This window comes from Myotis brandtii, unplaced genomic scaffold, assembly GCF_000412655.1.
Source record: "Myotis brandtii unplaced genomic scaffold, ASM41265v1 scaffold185, whole genome shotgun sequence".
NCBI classification, from domain to species: domain Eukaryota; kingdom Metazoa; phylum Chordata; class Mammalia; order Chiroptera; family Vespertilionidae; genus Myotis; species Myotis brandtii.
This window is the reverse complement of record NW_005356870.1, coordinates 3,316,536-3,323,443: the sequence shown is the minus strand read 5'-3', so window position 1 is coordinate 3,323,443 and position 6,908 is coordinate 3,316,536.

Here is a 6,908-nt window from a genome sequence, read left to right as displayed (position 1 = left end):
TCGACGGCTGCGAAGCAGAGGCGGTCTGGCAAGTTCAGTTTCAGGGCTGCAGACTCATCGAAGCGAACTTCAGGCAGCCCCTTCTCCGGTTTCCTGTTTTCTAGGCTTTGCCATTGGGGGGAAGTCCCAAGTTTGGTCCTCGGTTGGGGCCACCTGAAACTTTTTAAGCCCTTGGTTTCCTTCACCAAGCAGAATGGAAAGGACTCATTGCTTTCTCCTGAGTGCAGTGCTGAACTTGGCTTTGGTTGGGAACTGCTGCTCCTGGGCTGCCTTTGCGGTGCTTTTCCTTTGAGGGAGGAAGGGCGAGTCCAATAGGATTTTAACACCTTGCCTTCCCTTAAAGTCCTGAGGGGCAGGCAGGGGCCTGTGTCTGCGGAGAGCCCCGCAAGGAAAGGACAGCGCCCCGAGATTCCTGTAGATGTGGCAGCTTGTGGTGAACGCAGCGTCCAACAGATAGTCTGTACCTTTTGAATGTGTGTAGGTGAGAAGTATAAAAAAAGTTGGAATTTTTTCTTTCTGAAAGCATTTTAAGCATTTTTGTTTTCACAATATTTTGGTTTGGAGTATATTTTGGCACTTGAGTGAATCAGAACAGATGAATGTAATTATGGAGCTACACGTGTAGGCCCTGAAGAATTTTGGAAGACAAGTTTCGCAGACTATGTCCCAGACCCAGACCTTTTGAGGCCACCAGGAAGTGTTCTTTCCAGGGCTCCTTAATATGATCAGGTGTGAGAAATTAGCTGATAATGTAATTACATTTCTGAGGTAGCATTGCATTTATAAAGTAATTTCTAGATTCTATATATCGGTATGATTTCCCGATGATCCCATCGTCACTAAAACATAACAGGGCTTCTTCTAAAAAATTTTACACGGTTACACATCACACATTCTAATACCCATAATAGCTTTCTCCCAGGTCTTTATGTGTCTGTCTAAGCCTTAGACTCTAAGGGGTGGTTGGGTTCATTGACTTTTTACAAAACTCAGCATCAAGCCATGGTCAGTCTGCCTGCGATGCAAAGTGTACCAGTACCTTCACATTTTTGTACCTGGGATGGGCAAATATTTAAATTTCTGGTTGGCATTTGTGGTGCTTCTATCCTGCGGTTAATTAATGTCTAATGATTTGGTTTTAAAGACGGGAAAGGGTATTGCTCACCCACCGTTTCCTTACCTTAACAGTGTGTGTTGGGTGCCACAGACCTGTTAGGATTGCACCACTGTGTGGACAGAAGCTGTTCTCAGACGGTGGTGCTGAAGGAAGCTGAGTTTATGTTGGGATTCCCTGGGTCTGGCTGGTAGATGTCACTGTAAAACATGGAAAATGCTCTGCTGGGAGTTTCTTATTAGGGAACACAAAAGCTCCACATCCTTGTTCCGCAGCATATGTTATTCTGTTATGGAATCTGAAACAAACCTTTTTGAAGCCATGCCATCGTCCGATTTTGACGTTTTGTTGTATGTAGTACAGGAAGGATTTTGCCTTTACCCCAAGCCATATGAGCTGTGAATCATTTACTGTTCGTCGTGGGAAGTTAATGTGAAGGGGATTATAGTTGGTGATGATGCTGAGGGTTGAGGGTCTTACTAGGTTAGCAACAGTGTTGGTTTGTTTGCCTTTTTACTGGAAATACGTGTCAGGCTTCAGGGGTAAAGTTCTTTAAGTGCCTAGAGGATGTTTGGAAATGGAAAGATCATGTTGTCTGGAGAAATACTATCCTGTTTATGTGCTTCTAAGGCGAAAAAGGAAATTTTGCCCTTTTATCTGCCAGTCAAATGAAACACAGTTCTAAGCTGTGGCATGCTACGTAGCAGGTGTGTGTGTGTGTGCGTGCGTGAGCATGCATGTGTGTACGTGTGTGCATGTGTGCGTGTTTAAATGAACTGGTAATTGAGTAGATTAGGAAATCATGAGGCCACTGCTCTAGGTTTGTGTAATTATTGTGTATGTTTGTTGATTTCAGCGTTATGTACTTTAAAGTAGGATATTGCTTGAAACATTAACTCATACATATAGCTAAGGACTAACTGAAATCATGCTAAAAGTTTCTCTTGGATTTTTATGGCCATAGTAGTTATTGTAACATTATAAGATAAAAGTAAATAGTGTAAGCTATTGTATATCATGTAAACGCAGTAAATCCATACTCGAAATGTTGGGTGTAAAAGTGTGTGAAAACTTGTAAATTCATCCAGTTGTGTGGTCACAGTTAACAATGTCATTCAGAACCTAGCAGGCAAAGGAACACAAGTGGTGTGTGTGGGGGGCATATACAGAGAGATGGTCACAGTTAACAATGTCATTCAGAACCTAGCAGGCCAAGGAACACAAACAAGTGGTGTGTGTGGGGGGCATATACAGAGAGGATAAGGGCTGATTTGTCCTGGTCCAGCTGCTCCCGTGTGCACACAGGATTTCAAGGACAGTGATGGAGCAGAGGGTTCTTATCTAACAACATGAGGCTGCCCTGGGGGCGTGATGGTTTTGTTCCTGCCTGAGCCACGATGTTAGGCAAAGTCATCCTGTGATCTCATGCCCAGGGGACAGTTTCCAGCTCTTGTGCAGTCAGCTGCAGTGTTGTTGCCTACAAGTTGCTCACTAGTGTAGAAACCACACATGCAACAGATTAGCTTTAGCGTTGAGTTCATAGAAATCTTCCCCGAGTCTTTTTTTTTTCTTTTTTTCCACTTTCTAAGCTAAATAGTGTCTGTAAAAAAAGAAACTCTTCTCTGAAAAAAAAGAGGGGGGGATCTTTTGAAACAGAAACTGTTTAGTATATTTTAGAAGACACAGAATCCCATAGATTGTTTGCTTTATAGTTGAAGTTTGTGTAAATAACATTTACTTTACAGTTATTTAAATTCTTGCCAGCCTTTGGTTTTTTATTTTTTTTGCTATTCACTGAACAAGCTAAGAAATGTTTCTAGGTTTTATATGCATCATACTGCAAAATAACTTACTGTTCAATTAAATTTCTATCACTCAAATCATTGTTTGAAGTGCTGTGTTTTTAGTTTCCAAAGCATTGCTGTTATACTAGACAGAAGCTAATTTCCAAAAAGGAGTAAAAATACTAATGCTGAATAACATCTATAATTGGGCTATACAAGATTTGTATATCAATTATGTTTTTATAAGGCAATCTAAATATTTGGTATATCTTATAATATTGAGTGTATTGATAATGTAAACATGTTTATCAAATATTTATGATACATAGCACTGCTTTTTCTAATATTCCCCAAAAACTATTTAATCAAGAGCGCTGACCTGATGGTGTTATGAAAATGAGAAAAATGCTGTAGGGATTTCCCAGCCAGCATTAAAGAAAATTATTTTTAATAAAAGCGATGTTAAGGAAGTAGCAATAGGAACAGATGCAGCTTGACTGGTTATATTTCATAAATACACATGTAAATTTAATTTCCCAAGTGTTTGTGACTGCTCTCTTTAAACTGTATAAATATTACTTTAAAAAGCTTATACTATATTTAAAACACTTCTTTCTGTTGAGGAGAGGAACTGTATTTTTTAATATTTATGTTTAAAAAATGAAACCCAGATCGATCATTTGGGAAAACAACCCCTTAAAATAAAAACATTTTAAAAGGAGAATGTAAGTATCTGAATTAGACTGTTTGACAAGCACTAGGGGATAGTTCTCATCCATTGTGGGAGATCTATAAAGCCTGTGAATCCAGGAGTGCTTTACCATATGTCTTAATGTATTAGGTAAGACTGGGAAGCTTACACAGCATGGAGGGTCAAAACAATGAGCTGTGTTCCTGCTGGCCTGTGTATTTATAGCAAATGAGAGCAAAAGACGTGATTGGGCGGGTTAATGCCCTTGTCAAATGTAATCTATTCATTGTCCAGGAAATCTTTTTCTTCAATGCCCCTTTTTTTCCTGTTATTTTTTTTCTCAATTATAAATGTTATATCTTTTAAAACCTAATTTTTAAAATTTTGGTTGCAATATATGAACTGGCTAGATGTCCAAAGATCCTCAAACTCTCATCTGCCCCTTAGTACTTTGCAATACTTGGTGTTTTTGTTTGGTTGTTTTGGATATGCTCAAATGACATGAAAAAAATGATCTCTATAGATAGCTCTGATTGAGTGGGTATTTTGATTAGCCTTATAGCAATAAGTGATAATGAAAACAAAAAGTATATAATGAGTAATAGTGGGAGGGATTCATTGATTGCTATACTCAGTGGAAGTGTATAATGGAAACAGAAGGTAAAAATTTAGGGATCTTACTGACTCATGCAATTTGTTAGCAATAATAATAGTGTGACATGCCCTACTCAAAATTTTCAAAAGAAAAGGAACTTTTAATGTTCTTATTTTTAAATAACAGAATGGCTGTGGTGGACAGTTTTCTATTCATATATGAATGCTCTAAATTTGTGCATGTACTTGTGGTGTTGTGCTCTTATGTTATCATAAAATAACTGAACAATAAAGTAACATTATGAATGACTTATGACCTAGCTACTTGCCCAAATATCAGTCACTTTATAATACTTGAACTACTGAGTAGTGATACGTATATCCTGTCATACTTTTTAAATCTAAGGCTGGATTATTTGAGAATTTACAGACTACAGACATAAGTCTTACTGAGAGAGAGCTTGTGTTTTCATTTTGTTTAGTGCATGTGAGGCAGGCTTGTTTCTGCAGTTTGCCTCCTGGTTCTCCATCCCCAAATGGCCCATACAGATTGAAGTAGATAAAATAGAAGACATTTTGGTGAGGTTGGGCATAGATCCCATTGATACGAAACAATTTCCCCCAATATAGACTGCCATCCAGGAATTCTTGAGAGACATGTGTAAGTGGTAATTGATGTTATTACTATTATTTTTTGTTTTTTTTTAAAAGAGAACCAGGATATGTTTTCTATGGCAAATAGTTTCTTTGGAAACTATGTCCTAACCTTGGTTCACCCCATTAGGACCTAGTAACATTTGTGTCTTGTTTTTCATAATAACTAAAACAAAACAAAGAGATGAGATTTCATTTCACCACTTGGGTGGTATATGGGAGGTAGTCCTTTCAGTTCCTAACCCAGGTGTTTGCCTTTCATATTTCCCTGTGAGTGGTCACATGAGTGGATCTTAGTTTTCGAGAGAACAGAGTGTAGGATTGCCGTTCATCATCACACTAACTAGCCCTTCTCTTGACCCCTTGGGATTCAGCTGTCTGTCTAAATATGTCAGAAAATGGCCCTAACCAGTTTGGCTCAGTGGATAGAGCGTCGGCCTGTGGACTCAAGGGTCCCAGGGCATGTACAGGACATGTACCTTGGTTGCGGGCACATCCTCAGTAGGGAGTGTGCAGGAGGCAGCTGATCGATGTTTCTCTCTCAACGATGTTTCTCTCTCATCGATGTTTCTAACTCTCTATCCCTCTCCCTTCCTCTCTGTAAAAAATCAATAAAATATATTTAAAAAATATGTCAGAAAATGGAGGTCTTAGACCCCCAGACTGTGAATGTGGATGGTCTCTCTGCTCCTGATAGACTCTTTGCCTGACCCATAAGGACAGTGATGGTAACCTGCTCTTCATCTCCACTTCAGGTTTCCCCTCCAAAGCCCAAGACCCTGGCCTTGATATCTGCCCCAGTGTGCTGGGACCTGGAAGAAAACAGCTCTGAGTGGCACATGATTCCAGAGCTGGTAGCCAGATTTCGGAGGAAATGCCGGGCCCAGAGAATCTAGAGTGGTTCTCAACAACCTCCTGGCCCTTTAAATACAGTTTCTCATGTTGTGACCCAACCATAAAAATTATTTTCATTGCTACTTCATAACTGTAATGTTGCTACTGTTATGAATCGTAATGTAAATATCTGATATGCAGGATGGTCTTAGGCGACCCCTGTGAAAGGGTCATTCGACCCCCAAAGGGGTCGCGACCCACAGGTTGAGAACCACTGATCTAGAGGATGAACTTGATTTCTTTCTTTTTGCTCTGCTTTGCCAGAATATATGAGCTGAACTGAGCCCAGCACAAGGAACCATGCCTGGTGAGGGCACTAGAGTCTAGTGGGGACCAGACCTGAGAGAGATGCACCATCGTCTGCTTTGCTAAATGTGGAAAGCCCATGGCAGTAATGCTGTCATTCCATATGTTGTCTCTAACTTGGGAATTCCTAGTAACGCAAATGAAACTAAAACATAGAGGGACTAACTAAAACCACGTGGTTATAACTACCACTCATTGAATTTATATCTTTTATGCCTCTTTGTTATAAACCTATAACTTGATTGCTGTGTGTAGATTAAATGCCTGTTTAATAATTCATTAAATGAATAATTGATTATAGCACCCCAGCTCATTAGATAGTGGCAGTCACTGTTTTAGGCTAAATTTTGAAGGAAAAGGAAGAACTCTTTCCTGATTCTGTCTCTTCAGGTCTGTACTTCGGTGAGACGAGTATGTGTAGGAAGTAGTATTTGGAGCCATATTTTACCAGGGAATCATTTCCTCCTTTCACCACCGAGATAATCATCTCTTAATCGACCTTTGGGCTTCAGAGAAAGGCTATTTAATTTCCTAAAATTTGTGTTTCCTCCATTATTTATGGGCATTATTTATTATGTGTAGTCTATCGTCCCGGCTGGGAAAAACAATGCTCAAATCATTCCAACTCATTTTGGTGCTAGATCTCAGTACTCACATTCTATGCTCTTCCTGGACCTCCCCCGCAGGTGTTAGCCATCTCAGTCCCATAAGTTCAGTTCTTTTAAATCAGTGGTTCTCAACCTTCTGGCCCTTTAAATATAGTTCCTCATGTTGTGACCCAACCATAAAATTATTTCCGTTGCTACTTCATAACTGTAATGTTGCTACTGTTATGAATAGTAATGTAAATATCTGATATGCAGGATGGTCT